We start from the raw sequence: 19,553 nt of genomic DNA, 5'->3' as shown, positions 1-19,553 counted from the left end.
CAACCAGAGAGTGTTGGGAAGCAGGGAGAGTAGTCATAGATACCCCTGTACCAGAGCTTGGGAAAGTTACTTTTTAAAACTATACTCCCATCAATCCCAGCCAGCATGGCCAGTGGATTGGGCTGATGGGAGTTGTAGTTCAAAAAAGTAACTTTTCCAAGCTCTGCCCTCTACCTCAAGGTGTTGTGACACTGGACTTTATGACTTTATTTGCTTAGTTAAAAATGTATTTTGCTTACTGTGGCCTTGTTTACTGAAAGTAAAATGGGTACTGTGCCTGCTTTGAGATAAAAATGATGCTGGCCGCATAGACAGTGCTCTGATAAGAATGTGGAAAACAATTGTGCTGAAAGTGAAAAACAACACCATAAAAGGGCAATTGAATGTTATAGGGAAGCGACATTAAGAAAGATAGAAACTGCACGTACTGATTTCTTGTAAAGCACATGATTTCTTGTAAGGGGGCATGTATTAGAATGATGCTTGATGATGCTGATGTAATTAACATATCAAAGTTAATAAGAAGGCTGGCTGTGCTCAGCTTCGTCAGAACTAGCTTTGGCTGCTTCTCCACGTGCACATGTTAGTAATAAATATACTCTTCCTCCATCTTGTTTCGTCGTTTCTGAACTCTATTGGGGTGAGTATTGGGAGCGAACTCAAGCCACCAGGACCCCTAAAAGGGACTGGGGCATTTTGTTTGTAACAGTGTGACAAGTCTTGAGAAGACATACTTTAATCATGGCACAGCTGTTTGCTGAGGGAGAAAGCAGGAGAACCATCCATCTATTCCATCCATGACATCTGATGGATAACGTATCCTGACATGTATTTCCATGTACTTTGTAACTTTGGCTCTGTAATATGATTTAGAGTTTAACTCAGTCCTTCATCTCTTGTAACTTGTTTTAACTAAGATGTACCTTTAGAGTCCTTTAAGTTGATGTTAAATGGATACCCAGTAACTGCTTTCATGCTGATACTAATTTCTGTTTTTCTGTTTCTTCAGTGATGGCTAAGGCCACCAGGAATGCATGTTATTAGTTGTAGTGTGCAAGACATGGTTCTGTCTATAAATGTGATTGCTATTAAGGATAAAAACAACTTTGACTTAAGCTCAGAAAAAGAAAATGAATCTAAAACTGACCTCCTTGTTCTTGCTGATTTCCAACACCTAAAGGCAAGGATTTAATCCAAGAAAAGCCCTAACCTTCATATTAAAAGGAAACCTTAATGCCAACTGCAACTCCACTGTAAAAAAAAGTAAACAGTCCAATCTAAAACTTATTTCTATTTTTAACATTCTGCAAAAAACTGTTAAAAAGTTTATGAAACCTTCCTCAAGACAGTGGTCTAACCAATTTGTCCTTGACCATTTTTCTTTACCCAGTCTTTTATTCTTCAGAAAAAAAATGAATTGGCTTCTGATGTTAATGGGAACTTTGTGTGTGTGTCTGTGTGGGGAGTGGAATTGTGAGTAAACAATTACCATTAAAATGTAAGTACAGAAGGGCAAAGTGTTATCTATAATGCAGCTCCTCCTATCCAAAGCATGACACTATAAACAAAGCAAAATACTCTGTGAACAAAGTAAAAATGATGTGACAGACAGAAGAAGTCACCTTTGCCTGCTGGGATCTCTCTGTGATTTAACATGATTATGGTTCTCTCTTCTGTCTGATCTGGCCTCCTCAATGTTACCTAAGATAGTAAATAATCTTTAAGCCAAGGGATATTCCTCTAGCAATCCTATTGTGTTTAAACTCTTGCCCATCTAAAATTGATTTTCAAGATTTTTATTTATGAAGCTTATTATAAAAATATTTTAAGCAAGCAAGATGATCCTTCCCTTGGACCTTGATGGATGGAACAGTTTGCTATAAAAGTAGTGTCATAGGATTGGGGGGTTGGTTTGGATATCATCTTTGGAGCACCTCCAAGCCTGTGGTTTTATACATCTGTAAGATGATATTCCATGGAAGAGAAGCTGCTAAAGTGTTAAAACCAGCGCCTGTGTTAAGTTAAAGGCCTTAGCCAAGTCTGTTAAGTACTGTATCTCTTTGCATGACTAAAGAGTGTAGGTGATGGATTGCCACAGAAACTACTAGCTGGAGATGTTTCCAGAAGGCAGGTATTGCCCCCGCCTCTGACTGCAGGTGATATCATTGGTGTATATAAGAGAACAATAGACCTGGGCTAGTTTTAGTATAGGGTGGAAAAGTTACAGAAGTCTGACTTGCTCTCTGTGCTGAATCCCAAGCTATGGCTTGACCCCCTCAGAACCCCAATAGGGGAGCAAGATCTGTTGGAGTGCTGTTTCATGTTAAAGAGAGAACTTATTGGTCATGAGTTTGAACTATGTGCAGTGTGTTACAGACCCAACAGCTGTTCACTATCCTAACTAAACCGAGCCTCCATAGTCAGAGGCAGTATCCAGGGGTGGGGAACTAGAGTTACCAGGTCTCTGGCTTTTGGCCGGAGTATCTGGTTTTTGGGGGGCTCTCCGGCTAGCACCCCTTAATCTCCAGACTCTCACCTTCAATTTCAAAAAAGAATTAAGTTTCTAGGTGGTCTGGTTCCTGAGATATACACCAAAATGTCAGCCACCCCCCGCAACTGTTTAATCTATTTAACTGATACAACACTGAATTTGGTTCCTAGTTCCCAGTTCCTTATTTGTTTGAAAGTTCCAAACACTAAAAAAGAAGAGTTGACAACTACAGCAACTTCAAACCAAACTTAACATGTCTCTGAACCCCAAAATATATGTTGGGATACCCTGTATGATGTATCACTGTGATCGGGGGACTCTCCCCGTCAAGAATAACAATACATTTATGCAATCAAAATCATCAGGCTTCTGATATTATCATAAATACATAATGATGTCATCAAATCAAAAAAAATAAGTAACTGGGGGTGCCCACCTGAAAATCTGCTCTGGGCCAGGACAAATCATACACCCCATGAAAGGGGAGGGTGTCCTCTATGAGATGGCACTGCACTCGGGCCCGCCCCATGACATCACTCAGGCCCGCCCCATGACATCACTCAGGCCCGCCCCGTGACATCACTTGGGCCCACCCCTAAAATCTCAGGTTTTGGGATGCTTCTGACCTGGCAACCCTATGGGGAACCTTTGGCCCTCCAGAATTTGTTGGACTCCAGCTCCAAACAGTCAATTAGGATGCCCAGTGGTATGCCTAGTCCAGCAACACTGGAGGGCCACAGTTTTTCCACCCTTGCAATATCCTCTCTGATTCTTTCTGATACTTTAAACCAGGGGGTGGTGAAACCTTTTTGGCTCCTCAGGTCAGATCCTTACTAGGTTCGGCCTTGTGTGCCAAATTTGACAGGTGTGTGGCGCTTCCCCATGTCAATTGCACAATATGATTATGACATCACATGACTGACAGGTGGGTTGTCCCACCCACCCGTCAAAATCCCATGTGGGGTTCTCATCCCAAGTACCCACTGCTGCTGAGGGGAAGCCTGAGAAAGAAGCCTGCATTTCCTTGTGCTTTCTGCAGCAGCAGTGGTGGCAGCAGCAGCAGGAGAGGGGGGAATGGAGGGGGGGAAAGATTCTCTCCCCCTCATTTCCCCACCCCCAGCTACTAAAGAAAATGAAAGAGATTGGAGGTTGAAATGGGGAGAGTGGGAAGGCTTCCACCCTTCCCTCCTTGGTTCAAATTTTAGTTGAGATACAAACTCACAAGGTACCCAGCTAATCCCTCTCAGGCTCCTTATGGATTGGCAGAGGCCCAACATGTGACCAGAGATACACCCCAGCGCTGCCATCTTTGTTTAGCCTGCATGAATGATCAGATATGTGCACAAGGCCACATGTGCTTTCTGCAGCTCAGGGGAAACTATGGAACTGTCCTCCACGGCAGGATGGGTTGTGGCATAGTATGATAGTGCTTGATATATGTCCCAGCTGAGCCACTTGCTTCCAGGTAGCAATGAGTTACTGATGCAGCTCTGGCAGTTCCTGGGGTTCAGCTCTGCTATAGAAATTGAAGGAGGAACTGAGCTCTATCCCAGATTACATTTTTCTAGATTCTATGTGCACTACTGCAAAAGAGATCAAGCTGCAAGTAAAAGTTGGAGGTGTAGTGATATATTGCAATCTATACTCGCTCCTAACTGGAGTGCTTCTGTTCAGAGTTTTTCAGCCATTCCCTCCTAGCAGGCCATTCCACTCTCCCATCTTCTCTGGTTTTCTTTCCCAACTGGTATTCAGCATTCAATGGCTCCTGAGCATGCTCAGTCCTCCTCAGTGCTTATTTTAAAGTTTTTTTTGTACCTGCAATCCTCTGGATTCCCCTTACCCTCTGCCAAGCATGCTGTTACCTCCCTCATGTTTCTCAGTGGCATCCTTTTGGCTCCATTTCCATCGGCACTCACAACCTGGATTCACTATTACAGAGAGCAACTGTCAAGAGTTTTGCTGGACAGAGCTGGCATAAGACAAGTTTGCAAAGAGTTCTGGGATAACACCTCCTGGAGGAAAATCACCCATGATGTTTCTTGTGTGAAGCAGAGCTTTATAATTTGCATCTGAGCACATGACCTGGCTCCCACGACTCCTCTGAAAAGTATTATATCTGAAATGACAGAAGGTGACCTGAAAGTTCTATTTATGGAGTGAGATTTGTGAAAGCACATTCCCACAATCAAGTCATCATCACTTGATGTCATAGTGATTGGGTGGTAAACAGGTATGTGTGATCCAGCCCAATGACTCATGTTTTCTGTGCCTACTGTTCTGGTCTGAAGGCACATGAGGCTACCACCTTACTGAAGCTAAACAGGTCTGCATCTGGTCATTTTCTGGATGAGAGACCACCTGGGAACCAAATATGTTCTGCCTTGGGTTCTATGCTGAAAGGAAGGTAGGATATAAATGTAATAAATAAATGCATACTATCATTTAATCATTCCCTTTGTTCTGTCTGTTCAGTTTTAGGACTGTTTCATATACCACTTCTTCTCCTCATGGATATAATCTCCATGTAGGAAACGGTGTGTTGGGATGGAAGGATCTATCCATTTTAGTTCTCTCCGGTTCTCATTTTTCCAGTCTTCAATTTGGTTCTCCACATTTTTGCACCAATTTGCAATTACTGTTTTTTTAAAAAAACCCTCATGAAATTTTTTTCAACATTTTAGTGTGAATTTCTCCTAGGAAACACATTTTTGTAGGCAATTTTGACTAATGCACACATTTTTTGTAAGCAATTTCTCCTAACATAATGAACTTTTGTATGATTTTCACTAATATATTCATTTTTATGCACACTTTCCCTTAACACATGCATTTTTGTACATGTTACTTGGTTGGAGGACTGCATCACAAAATTTTGATAAGTGTGAAGTCCAAAGGATAGCTGTGTTTTGCTTTTCATATTGTTGCGGAAAGTGCGCATTTGATAGATTCAGCTTTAAATGTGAACTGAATCTAATTTCTCCCCCATCCCTAATGAAACGTTTTTTTTCCGTGATGGGTAAAGGGGTAACTACATGTTATTAGCTAGTTGTTCTGTGTAACAGTGGCAGTAAATGAACACCTAGGTCATACTTCATACATTACCTCCTGCACACTATTTCCCATATGGCAATTGTTTCTCTGTAGAGAACATATGCAGTGGCTTCAAAATCAGGCATGTGCAAATTGTGACAGCTCCAAGCTGAACACAGCCCACCAATCCCTATATGGGTACTGCCACAGTCAAAAACAAAACTTCTATGGATCCTTGCAGTACATCATGGAGAGTGTAATGCCAAAGTGTGTCCAACATTTGTTTTTTAAAAAAACCTGATAGCAATATAATGACACACAGCCCAGAATGCTTTGTTCACTCAGCGAGCTACTGGGGAAGAACAAAGGACAAGTACGAGTAGTGCTGTGACTAATGAGGAAGCTGGGTCAAAGCCGAAAGGAAGCCCAGAGGCTGACGCGCACAGATGCAAAAGGAGAGTCCGGAGTTGTACATGTACACAATAGGTGCATGGAATGTGAGAAGCATGAACCAAGGAAAGTTAGAAATTGTCAGGCAAGAAATGGAATGTATCAACATTACACTACTAGGTGTGAGTGTAAAAATGGACAGGAATGGGACATTTTCAATGGGGCAACTACAAAATATTTTATGCAGAAAATGATAAATTAAGAAGAAATGGGGTTGTTTTAAAAGTGAGAAGTGATGCAGCAAAACCAATTAGGAGCTATAATGCAAAGTATGAGTGAGTGATATCAAAGAGATTAAACAGGAACCCTATTAACATAACCATCATCCAAGTCTATGCTCCAATGGCAAACACAGGAGAAGAGGAATTGGAGATTTTAAGCAGAAGTACAGGAAGAAATTGATCACACACCAAAACAAGATGTTCTGATAATCATGGGGGACTGGAATGCAAAAGTAGGGAACAGAGAAGAACTAGAAATTGTGGGGAAATAGGGCTTAGGAGATAGAAAGGAAATAGGAGAAAGATTTATTGAATTCTGTGAAGCCAATAATTTGTTTCTTGCAAACACGTTTTTTGAGCAACCGAAGAGACGACTGTACACATGGACATCACTAAATGGTCAATATAGGAATCAAATTGATTATATAATTGGTAGCAGAAGATGGAGAAGTTCCATACTTTCTGCAAAAACAAGACCAGGAGCAGACTGCGGTACAAATCATGAACTAGTCATATCGAAAATCAGAGTAAAGCTAAAGAAGAACAACAAAGCAATCATAATGCCAAAATACAATTTAAATAACATCCCAGAAGCATACAAAGATCAAATAAGGAACAGATTTGAGGCTTTAAACTTAGTTGACAGAGAACCAGAAGAACTATGGATTGAAGTCAGAGACATTATCAGGGAAGAATGCAAAAAGACAATACCTCTAGTTAAAAAGACCTCAATGGCTGCTGGCAAAACTCTTAAAATGGTTAAAGAAAGAAGGAAAGCAAAAGCAAAAGGAAATAGAAACATGGTCAGAACCCTAAATGCAATAATACAGCAACTAGTATGTAGGGACAAAGAGAACTATTACAATAGTTATTGTATAGAAATAGAAGAGGACAACAAAAAAGGTAGAACAAGAGCCCTATTCCAAAAGGTTAGAGAAATTAAAGGGAAATTTAAACCAAGGGTAGGGATGTTGAATAACCAACAGGGAAATACACTTACTGACTGAGATGAAATAAAAGGAAGATGGAAGCAATACACTGAAGAACTCTATAAAAGAGATGCAAGGATGACAGATTCATTCATGGAGGAACCATGTGATGAAGAACCAGAAATTTTAGAATGTGAGGTGAAATCTGCTCTTAAAATACTTGGAAGAAACAAATCACCAGGAATAGATGACATACTAATACAGTTGCTACAAGTTACTGAGACTGAATCTGTCCAAATTTTGACAAAAATTTGTCAAGAAATATGGAAAATAAACAATGGCCCACAGACTGGAAGTGTTCAATATATATCCCAATTCCAAAGAAAGGAGAGCCCAGGGAATGCAGTAATTATCCAACAATTGCCTTAATATCCCATGCAAGTAAAGTAATGCTCAAGATTCTACAACAAAGATTCTTACCATATATGGAACGAGAAGTGCCAGATGTCCAAGCTGGATTTAGAAAGGGAAGAGGTACGAGAGATCATATCACAAACATACGTTGGATAATGGAATGGACCAAGGAATTTCAGAAGAAGATCACCCTGTGCTTTATAAATTACAGCAAAGCCTTTGACTGTGTAGATCATGAAAAACTATGGAATGCTTTAAAAGAAATGGGGGTGCCACATCATCTGATTGTCCTGATGCACAACCTATACTCTGGACAAGAGGCTACCATAAGGACAGAATATGGAGAAACCGATTGGTTCCCAATCAGAAAGAGTGTGAGACAGGGGTGTATTTTATCACCCTATTTGTTTAATCTATATGCAGAACACAGCATACAGAAAGCGGGATTGGACCAAGATGAAGGAGGTGTGAAAATTGGAGGGAGAAATATCAATCATTTAAGATATACAGACAATAAGATATTACCAGTAAAAACCAGTAATGATACGAAACCAATGCTGTTGAAAGTTAAAGGGGAAAGCACAAAAGCAGGACTACAGCTGAACATCAAGAAAACTAAAGTAATGACAACAGAAGATTTATGTAGCTTTAAAGCTGTCAACGAGGACATTGAACTTGTCAAGGATTATCAATACCTTGGCACAGTCATTGACCAAAATGGAGGCAATAGTCAAGAAATCAGAAGAAGGCTAGGACTGGGGAAGGCAGCTATGAGAGAACCAGAACAGTTCCTCAGATGCAGAGATGTAACACTGAATACTAAAGTCAGGATCATTCAGACCATGGTATTCCTGATCTCTGTGTATGGATGTGAAAGTTGGACAGTGAAAAAAGCGGGTAAGAGAAAAACCAACTCATTTGAAATGTGGTGTTGGAGGAGAATTTTCGATTCCAAGGACCGTGAAGAAGACAAATAATTGGATGTTAGAACAAATTAAACCAGAACTATCACTAGAAGCTAAAATGATGAAACTGAGGTTATCATCCTCTGGACACATAATGAGAAGACATGATTCACTAGAAAAGACAATAATGCTGGGAAAAACAGAAGGGAGTAGAAAAAGAGGAAGACCAAACAAGAGATGGTTGATTCTATAAAGGAAGCCACAGACCTGAACTTACAAGATCGGAACTTGGTAGTGTATAACAGATGCTACTTTAGGCCGCCAGAGCTTGGAAGATTACTTTTAAAAAGTAATAAATTACAGTTATAGTTACATGGCCCAAAAAAGTAGTAGTTACCGTTACAATTACAGTTGCTCTGGAAGTAGCTGATTAGTTTACTTTTACTCAAAAGTAATCACTACAATTACATTTTAGCTACTTAAAAAAAATGCCTACAAGGTGCTGGCCTTGGCTGCTGTACATCTAAGTAGCCTAAAACAACATTAAAAACAAGAACACACACAGAGAGGTTAGTAGAATAATTTTTTTATCTGTAAGATTAACAGAATCTCACATCCTCCCACCCCACCTCCAGCAATTTTGATACCCCAACACACACATAATTTACTTGAAATCAAATTTTACACTTGAAATGCTGCTTTTACAATACATTTCTGTTATGTTTCAAAAGAACAGGATGCTCAAAGAGCACATCAGACAAAATCTGCTCTGGGCTGGGACAAATCATACAACCCAGGAAAGAGGAGGGTGTCCTCTACGAGATGCCAGGACGTCCCGCCTGGCCCACAGCGTCTGCTGGGTGCAGGGCAGGGATAAGGGCATCTATGCACAACCAAAATTGACAAAAAGATGTGGAAAAAAATAAGAAACTGAGGGTGCCCACCCCACAATCTGCTCTGGGCCAGGACAAATCATACACCCAAGGAAAGTGGAGGATATCTTCTACAATATGCCAATGCTTCCCACTTAGCCCAGAGTTTCTCTTCGATTCAGGGCGTGTATAAGAGTATCTATGCACAACCAAAAGAGACAAAAAGCAAAGCAAAGAATAAATATCTGGGGGTGTTCACCACAAAATCTTCTCTGGGCCAAGATAAATCAGACACCCCAGAAAATGATAGGGTGTCTTCTATGCTATGCCAGTGCTTACAGCCAGTGCTTATGATCTATGTGGATTTTAAAAAAAATTGTATTGGTCTTCCCTGTTACTTCGTTATAGCTCAATTATTATTATTTTTAAAAGCCATTGATGTTGGTGACAGAAGGACTTGCGGCAGGGTCAACAAACAATGATTTCTTGAAGAAGATGTAATTTCATAGATGATGCTCTAAAGTATGCATGGATGGCATCTCATAGAATACACTCTCCCAGATGCATGGAAGTATGATATGTGGTGCCCCAAATCATCTTTTAGGATGGGCACTCCCGTTTCTGATTTTCCTTCCTCTACATATTCACTATTTTTCTAATACATACATGCCCTTGTCTGTAGCATACATGCAAAAGAAGCTCTGAACTGGGTGGGAACCCTCTCCTGCATGCATGGATGTATGACTTCTAGTGCCCAAAGCATGTTTCAGGGTGGGAACCCGCAGTTCCTTGTATACGTTCTACATTGCTTGTTGTACATAGATACACATATCTGTTTCATGTGTTCACAAGAAAATCCATTCCAGGCAGGACGCAGTGGCATCTCATTGAGGACACTCTCTCCTTTGCTCAGGTGAATAATGTTTCATGGCCCACAGCAGATTTTGGAGTGGTCTTCCCAAATTACATATTTTTCTCTACTTACTCTTCATTATTTTAGTTCTGCACAGATTACCTTATGGGTGCCCTGCACCCAGCAGAAACTATAGGCCAGGTGGGAAGTACTGGCATCTTGTAGAGACCACCCTCCCGCTTCCTGGGATGTATGATTTGTCCTGGCAGCAGGGGTGTAGTTGTCCAGTAAGTTGCCCCTTACTTTTTTGGGAGCAGGGTCCCTATGTCTCCAGCATCATATGAGCTGATCGGCATGAAAGGGGAGTGTGTTAGCCACTGAGAAGAGTCTTCTAATATGCTTCCTTGTCCTTTCCTTGGAGCCAATCAGAGTGAAAGAAGGAGAGTCACCCACTGAGAATACTCTTTTCAGTAGCTAATACTCTCCCCTTTCATACTGATCGTCTCCTAGGGACATCAGTTGTTATGGGAGAAGGCATTAACAAGGACCTCATTCTCAACCCAGGAGCAAAATAAGCGGGGAGGGGGGGTCTGGCTGTGGCTGATACTATCATGAAGGGACCTTGCACTTCTGAATTTGCCACTACACTACTGCCTGGCACAGTGCAGATTTTTGGGTGGGCACCCCCAGTTTCTTATTGTTTTCTGCATATTTTTGTCGCTTTGGGTTGTACATATATGCCCTTATCCCTGCCCTGCACCCAGCAAAAGCTCTGGGCCAGGCAGGACGCACTGGCATCTTGTAGAGGACACCCTCCCCTTCCCTGGGGTGTATGAGTTGTCCTGGCCCAGAACAGACTATGGGGTGGGCACACCCAGTTACTTTTTTAAATGATTTTATGACATCATTATGCAGTTATGAGCATTTCAGAAGCCTGATAATTTTTATTGATTAAATTTGTTGTTATTCTTGATGGGGAGAGTCCCCACATCACCGCGATCTATGATATGGGGTACTCCAACATATATTTTGGGGTTCAGAGACATGTTAACTTTGGCTTGGAGTTACTGTAGCTGTGACCTTGGAACTGGGAACTAGGAACCAACTTCAGCATCATTATGTTATCCCAGACTGATGGGAGTTGTAGTCCAACATCATCTGGAGGGCACTATGTTGAAGACCCAACTCTCTTCCCACCTACCCATCTGTTTCAAACACATCCAGAAAAGTATGTCTGACAGTGTGTTCCTTTCAGAGGTAAAAATTAATCTGCAATCCTACATACTTATCCATTTAACCCAATGAGGCTTAATTTGGAGCAGATATAATTCAGAGCTCGGAAAAGTTACTTTTTTGAACTACAACTCCCATCAGCCCCAGCCAGCTTGGCCACTGGATTGGGCTGATGGGAGTTGTAGTTCAAAAAAGTAACTTTTCCAAGCTCTGGGATATATATAGGACTGGACTCCTGCAATGCCACCCCTAAACCATGCAAAGAACTCAAGTTAAAAAATAAACACCACAGAATTTGGGCAATTTTTTTTAAAAAAGAGCATCTGTAACAGTAAGAAATAAGACATTGTCAGGCAAAAAGAAGTTATGAGACAGTAGACATAAAAACCCACACACAAAGCATTGACAGAAAGCAACAAAAATACTCTGAGCATGAGCATTTTCACATTTTAATTTTTTACTCATTGTTTTTGCTTATTTATTGCCTTGGGCCAGTCCCTAACTCTCAGCCTAACCTACCTCACATGGCTGTCGTGAAGATACAGAAGGCAGAATTAAAATGGGGGGGGGGAAGGAAACCAAGGCTGCAATCCAATACATGTCTACTCAGAAGTGAGCTTTATTGGGTTCAATGGGACTTTCTCCCAGGTAAGTGTGGACTCAATACACACTTGCCTGAGAGTAAGTCCCATTAAACTCAATGGGACTTACTTCTGGTACTGGATTGCAGGTTAGTCCTTGTATTACATGCATCAAATTTTACTTGCCTTAACCAGATAGATGCATCTTTGTACTATAAAGGGTCATATTTTTTCTCCCCCGCCCCGCAAATTGGTACAGCTTCATCCAGTCCTCATGTAGCCTAATTAGTGCAATCCTATACCCAATTTGATTTACTGGAAGTAAGCTGCATTAAACATAAAGAGACTTACTTCTGAGTAGACTGGTATATATTGTACTGTAAGTCAGCTATACAGTCATTTTTAACAAGTGCCTGTTTGGAACTCTTTGCATTTGCCATGGGGAGAAGGATTTACACAAAAGAGCTTCCAGGGAATATCTTCCTTACAAGACGAAGACGCCATTCTGCTTGTTAGGAAAAGGAAAGGCAAGAAACAAAGAAGCAGCTCTTTAGGACCCTGCTGCAACTTCTGCCTGCCACCCTGAAGCCCTGCTTTTGGCTCTGCTCCTGTCTCTCCGCTGGTAAGAGAGGGAGCTTTGAGAGCCAAAACACACACACACACACACACACACACACACACACACACACACACACACACATTGTTGTCTCTCACCTCTGCAGCCAGTTCTTCATGCCCATATTACTGATGCCTCCTTGCTCTCCAGCTCTTTTCTCCCTATAGATCTGTAATTCCATCATCACCACTACCACCCCCATCATTATGATTTTCTGTAATTTATTCATCTTTACTGTCTTTGGAAATACGATATTCTCTGTAATAGGGACTGGGCTCCCACTGGGAGGAAGGGCAGGGTATAAATGAATGAATGAATGGTAAACATGAGAGGGGGCAATAGATGTAGCTACAGACTATCCATCTGACCAGATGAGGCAATGCCCAGTCACCTGGGGACCTAAACATCTGGTGCTATCTGGGCTTGCTTGCTAAGTAGTACACTTCCAGGGAAGAAATGTACAGTTACCACAATAACACATGGAACCTTCAAAGAGCAGAACTTTGTGTTCTCCTGTGCGGTTGCCGCAGAAACTTTGAAAAGCAACAGTTGGAACAGCCACAGGAGTATCAGCTACACATAGAAGGGCTGGACTTCAGAGTGGTCATTTCATGTCAGTGTTCCTCCACTGCCTTCTCACTCAACTTTGCCTTTAAACACATCATGCATTGTGCATTAATTTTAACATTCCCAACTGGGGCAAACTACCACAGATACCCCACTGCCAACTACAATATGGCAATTATTACATCACCAGTGATGTTTCTTCTGTGAGGTGCTATCCCTCCCTGGCCCATTAGTCAGGACCATTGGGCATGGAGGAGGACGGAGCAGGCAGGTTTGAAAGGATCATCTGCTCAGGAAAAAGGGATTGTTGCAGAAAGAGGATGGATCTCTCTTTTCAGGGAATGGATGGATTTTCTTCTCCTTATCCAGTAGCCTTCTGACCATCGACCAGGGGGAGGTCATTTGCTTCCATGCCTGCTGGCTCCCTTAAACTGCACACTGGGATGGGGATCTCTTCTTTTATTTCCTGGCCCACTGCCTTCCTTCACCTTAACTCTGTTGTATGTGTGCGTGTGGTGGTTGTTTTTTATGCCCTGGCCCGGTGCCTCCTTCACTGCAACTCTGGGGGTGGTGTTATATTTGGTATTTCCTCTTCCTTCGAGGCCTGCTGGCCATGTTCAGCCCAACCCTAAGAGTCATCCCTTCCCTTACTTCCTGGCCAACAGGTCTCCTTTACCCTCACCCTTGGAGAGGTCTCTTCTCTTAATTCTTGGGCTCCTTCTATCTGATCCCCTGGCAGTTCTCTTCTCATACTTCCTTGCCCACTGGCCTCCTTTACCCCCACCCTCGGGGAAGGCTCTTCTCTTGCTTCCTGGCCCGCTGGCCTCCTTTACCCCCACCCTCAGGGCTGTCTCTTCTCTTGCTTCCTGGCCCGTTGGCCTCCTTTACCCCAACCTCGGGGCTGTCTCTTCTCTTACCTTCTGACTGGCCTTCTTTACCCCAACCTTGGGGCTGTCTCTTCTCTTACCTTCAGGTTACCTTTAGGTTGCTAGGTAGGATGCTGAAAGCCAGGACCTCCAAGGTGGCTTTCTCTGAAATGCTACCAGTTCCACGCGCAGGACCAGCCAGACAGGCCCAGCTTCGCAGTCTCAATGCGTGGATGAGACGATGGTGTCGGGTGGAAGGGTTTGGATTTGTTAGGCACTGGGGAACATTTTGGGACAAGCCGGGCCTGTACAAAAGGGACGGGCTCCACTTGAACCAGAATGGAACCAGTCTGCTGGCACTTAAAATTAAAAAGGTAGCAGAGCAGCTTTTAAACTGACTGAGGGGGGAAACCCGACAGGAGCTGAGAAAGGTCCGGTTCGGAATAAACCTCCCCCCTGGGATAAAAACCAAAGAAATGATGAAATTTTAAAAGGGGTAGGCCTAGAAGTAGGCATTGTGAGAGCAGGGGCACAGGATATAAATTCAGAAGAGCAAAATTACCACAGGCCTAACCACAAGTGCCAAAGACACTTGAAGAGAGACACTGCTTACAAGTGCCTGTACGCTAATGCTAGGAGCCTGCGAACCAAGATGGGAGAACTGGAGTGCTTGGTCTTAGAGAAGAGCATTGATATAGTGAGCATAACCGAGACCTGGTGGAATGGAGAAAACCAGTGGGATACGGTTATCCCTGGATATAAACTATATCGGAAGGACAGGGAAGGACGTATTGGTGGCGGAGTCGCTCTATACGTGAAAGAAGGCATTGAATCCAGCAAGCTCGAAACCCCAAAAGAGGCAGACTCCTCCACAGAATCGTTGTGGGTGGTGATACCGTGCCTCAGGAGGGACTTAATACTGGGAACGATCTATCGTCCCCCTGATCAAAATGCTCAGGGAGACCTTGAGATGAGATATGAAATTGAGGAAGCATCCAAACTAGGAAATGTGGTAGTAATGGGTGACTTCAACTACCCGGACATAGACTGGCTGCATATGTGTTCCAGTCATGACAAAGAAGCAAAGTTTCTAGATATTCTAAATGACTATTCCCTAGATCAGTTGGTCATGGAACCGACCAGAGGGACGGCAACCCTGGACTTAATCCTCAGTGGGGACCGGGACCTGGTGCGAGATGTAAGTGTTGTTGAACCGATTGGGAGCAGTGACCACAGTGCTATTAAATTAAACATACATGTAACTGGCCAATTGCCAAGAAAATCCAACACGGTCACATTTGACTTCAAAAGAGGAAACTTCATAAAAATGAGGGGATTGGTAAAAAGAAAGCTGAAAAACAAAGTCCAGAGGGTCACATCACTCGAAAATGCTTGGAAGTTGTTTAAAAACACTATATTAGAAGCTCAACTGGAGTGCATACCGCAGATCAGAAAAGGTACCGCCAGGGCCAAGAAGATGCCAGCATGGTTAACGAGCAAAGTCAAGGAAGCTCTTAGAGGCAAAAAGTCTTCCTTCAGAAAATGGAAGTCTTGTCCGAATGAAGAAAATAAAAAAGAACACAAACTCTGGCAAAAGAAATGCAAGAAGACAATAAGGGATGCTAAAAAAGAATTTGAGGAGCACATTGCTAAGAACATAAAAACCAACAACAAAAAATTCTATAAATACATTCAAAGCAGGAGACCATCTAGAGAGACAATTGGACCCTTGGATGATAAGGGAGTCAAAGGTGTACTAAAGAACGATAAGGAGATTGCAGAGAAGCTAAATGAATTCTTTGCATCTGTCTTCACAGTGGAAGATATAGGGCAGATCCCTGAACCTGAACTAACATTTGCAGGAAGGGATTCTGAGGAACTGAGACAAATAGTGGTAACGAGAGAGGAAGTTCTAGGCTTAATGGACAATATAAAAACTGACAAATCACTGGGCCCGGATGGCATCCACCCGAGAGTTCTCAAAGAACTCAAAGGTGAAATTGCTGATCTGCTAACTAAAATATGTAACTTGTCCCTCGGGTCCTCCTCCGTGCCTGAGGACTGGAAAGTGGCAAATGTAACGCCAATATTCAAAAAGGGATCCAGAGGGGATCCCGGAAATTACAGGCCAGTTAGCTTAACTTCTGTCCCTGGAAAACTGGTAGAAAGTATTATTAAAGCTAGATTAACTAAGCACATAGAAGAACAAGCCTTGCTGAAGCAGAGCCAGCATGGCTTCTGCAAGGGAAAGTCCTGTCTCAGTAACCTATTAGAATTCTTTGAGAGTGTCAACAAGCATATAGATAGAGGTGATCCAGTGGACATAGTGTACTTAGACTTTCAAAAAGCTTTTGACAAGGTACCTCACCAAAGGCTTCTGAGGAAGCTTAGCAGTCATGGAATAAGAGGAGAGGTCCTCTTGTGGATAAGGAATTGGTTAAGAAGCAGAAAGCAGAGAGTAGGAATAAACGGACAGTTCTCCCAATGGAGGGCTGTAGAAAGTGGAGTCCCTCAAGGATCGGTATTGGGACCTGTACTTTTCAACTTGTTCATTAATGACCTAGAATTAGGAGTGAGCAGTGAAGTGGCCAAGTTTGCTGACGACACTAAATTGTTCAGGTTTGTTAAAACAAAAAGGGATTGCGAAGAGCTCCAAAAAGACCTCTCCAAACTGAGTGAATGGGCGGAAAAATGGCAAATGCAATTCAATATAAACAAGTGTAAAATTATGCATATTGGAGCAAAAAATCTGAATTTCACATATACGCTCATGGGGTCTGAACTGGCGGTGACCGACCAGGAGAGAGACCTCGGGGTTGTAGTGGACAGCACGATGAAAATGTCGACCCAGTGTGCGGCAGCTGTGAAAAAGGCAAATTCCATGCTAGCAATAATTAGGAAAGGTATTGAAAATAAAACAGCCGATATCATAATGCCGTTGTATAAATCTATGATGCGGCCCCATTTGGAATACTGTGTACAGTTCTGGTCGCCTCATCTCAAAAAGGATATTATAGAGTTGGAAAAGGTTCAGAAGAGGGCAACCAGAATGATCAAGGGGATGGAGCGACTCCCTTACGAGGAAAGGTTGCAGCATTTGGGGCTTTTTAGTTTAGAGAAAAGGCGGGTCAGAGGAGACATGATAGAAGTGTATAAAATTATGCATGGCATTGAGAAAGTGGATAGAGAAAAGTTCTTCTCCCTCTCTCATAATACTAGAACTCGTGGACATTCAAAGAAGCTGAATGTTGGAAGATTCAGGACAGACAAAAGGAAGTACTTCTTTACTCAGCGCATAGTTAAACTATGGAATTTGCTCCCACAAGATGCAGTAATGGCCACCAGCTTGGACGGCTTTAAAAGAAGATTAGACAAATTCATGGAGGACAGGGCTATCAATGGCTATTAGCCGTGATGGCTGTGCTGTGTCACCCTAGTCAGAGGCAGCATGCTTCTGAAAACCAGTTGCCGGAAGCCTCAGGAGGGGAGAGTGTTCTTGCACTCGGGTCCTGCTTGCGGGCTTCCCCCAGGCACCTGGTTGGCCACTGTGAGAACAGGATGCTGGACTAGATGGGCCACTGGCCTGATCCAGCAGGCTCTTCTTATGTTCTTATGACCCACTGGCCTTCTTTACCCCAACCTCAGGGCTGTCTCTTCTCTTACCTTCTGACCCACTGGCCTCCTTTACCCCAATCCTCCTTAGAGGTCTATTCTTTTAATGCATGCTGGCTGCTCTTCTCTTACCCTGGTCTCTTAATTTCAGCTCCACTGGCCTCCTTTCCTGGCTCCCTGAGGTCTCTTCTCTTAGGGGATGGCATGACTCTTACGGTTGTGATAAGGGATGTCCTTGAGAATAAGCATTACTAGATCAAGGTAGGTATAACAAAGTTTTATTGCTGCAGCAAGGCGCTAGGGAGTCAAGCTGAGCCAACAGTGCGCCAAAATGCAAAGAACAGAGAATACTTATACACTTTGCCTGGGCTCTGTCTCTGCATCCCATAATTTCAGTCACAAACTGTTACAAAGGAACATTGCCTTATAAGGCCAGGAATACAGCAAAACAACAAGTGCATACGTGTCAAGATGGCGTGACTGCAATGAAAGTAACATTTGGAAGGTACAACAGACTAAGGGGGTTATTTATCCTTATCATTCCCCCCTTTAATACTTTAACTTCTTATTTTTAATAATTTAAGTATTACACAATACTGTACTACAAATGTTTTTTTTTTCTTCTTCTTGAGGTACTGGCTGATATCGGTTGGCTTGTAACACCATCTGTCGGGCTACCTGGTTTTCCACTGTACCTAAAATTATACTTTTAAAGCGATTTACGATTACTGACAAAACACATGGCAACAACAAACATAACAATAATAATACAGTGACAATACCTATTAACCCTTTCAATCCTCCAAACCAATTGAACCACGAACTCCAATCACCTAAATCTATTCCCTTCCAGGTTTGTATGGGTACATGGGCGAGTTTCTTCATCTTATTTGTAAGATCTTTTACAGCCTGCCCATTGTTGTCAATCTTTAAGCAACATTCTGTCAGATTTAACAATTTGCAAACTCCACCCTCTTTAGCCAATAAATAATCCAGGGCTAAACGATTTTGCAAAATACCTTCCCTCATTTGAGTGGATTGGTCTGCTAGGAGATCCAGCGCTCCAGCAGTTTGATTTGTGATTATTTCCACTACCGCCTGCAACCGGATGAGACGGTTCAATATATAAATAGGAGTCCTATAGCCCCACATACCATCCTGTGCCCAGGACGCAGGATCATAAGTGGCAATGATTCTTTCGGGTGGCCATTCGTCCTCCCAATCATTTCCCTGACCTTTGGCTATACTTGTATCTGTGGTCCGCTTTCTCCGAGCATCTTTGTCATCAGCAAACACTGGAACTAAGGGATTTAGATTTTCCCCTTTTAAGGTGTACATGGGTTGAATGATTCCTACATAACAGGTACCTGTCCAATTTACTGGCAGGATGGCATATGCTTTATGACCGCATATCCAGTAATGTCCTTTTAGGGCATATCGGATTGAGTCAGGTAATTGTGGAGCTCAATGTTCATATGAGAAATATTTTGTATCCTTATTTCCCAATGGCCCTGTCAGCAATGCCGCCTTCGTCCCCTGAAGTGTACATTTCCATATTCCTGTGGAGTTATTAAATTTACAACTTCTACCAGTCCTGGTATCATTTACTATACTCCAGTATTGACTGAACCCCATTACTACGGTTCCATTTGGATGGCGCCATTGCCAGACCCAATCCTCAAGTATTTGATCTGAGGTACAGTTATGCAACTGACATAATAAAGTGGTGGAATTTGCTGCATCACATACCACATCACAGTTTATAAGTGGATTTTCACTACCAGGAGTACAGACACACCAAGTACCATTTTTCAATTGAATATGGGTTTGATTCCACCTATGCATTTCTTTACTACAATCCGTAACGGGACAGTAGGCAATAACACAAAATTGTTCCCATTGCATAGTCCAAT

This window comes from Rhineura floridana, chromosome 1 (genome assembly GCF_030035675.1).
Source record: "Rhineura floridana isolate rRhiFlo1 chromosome 1, rRhiFlo1.hap2, whole genome shotgun sequence".
NCBI lineage: Eukaryota > Metazoa > Chordata > Lepidosauria > Squamata > Rhineuridae > Rhineura > Rhineura floridana.
Note: the sequence above shows the minus strand (reverse complement) of the source record.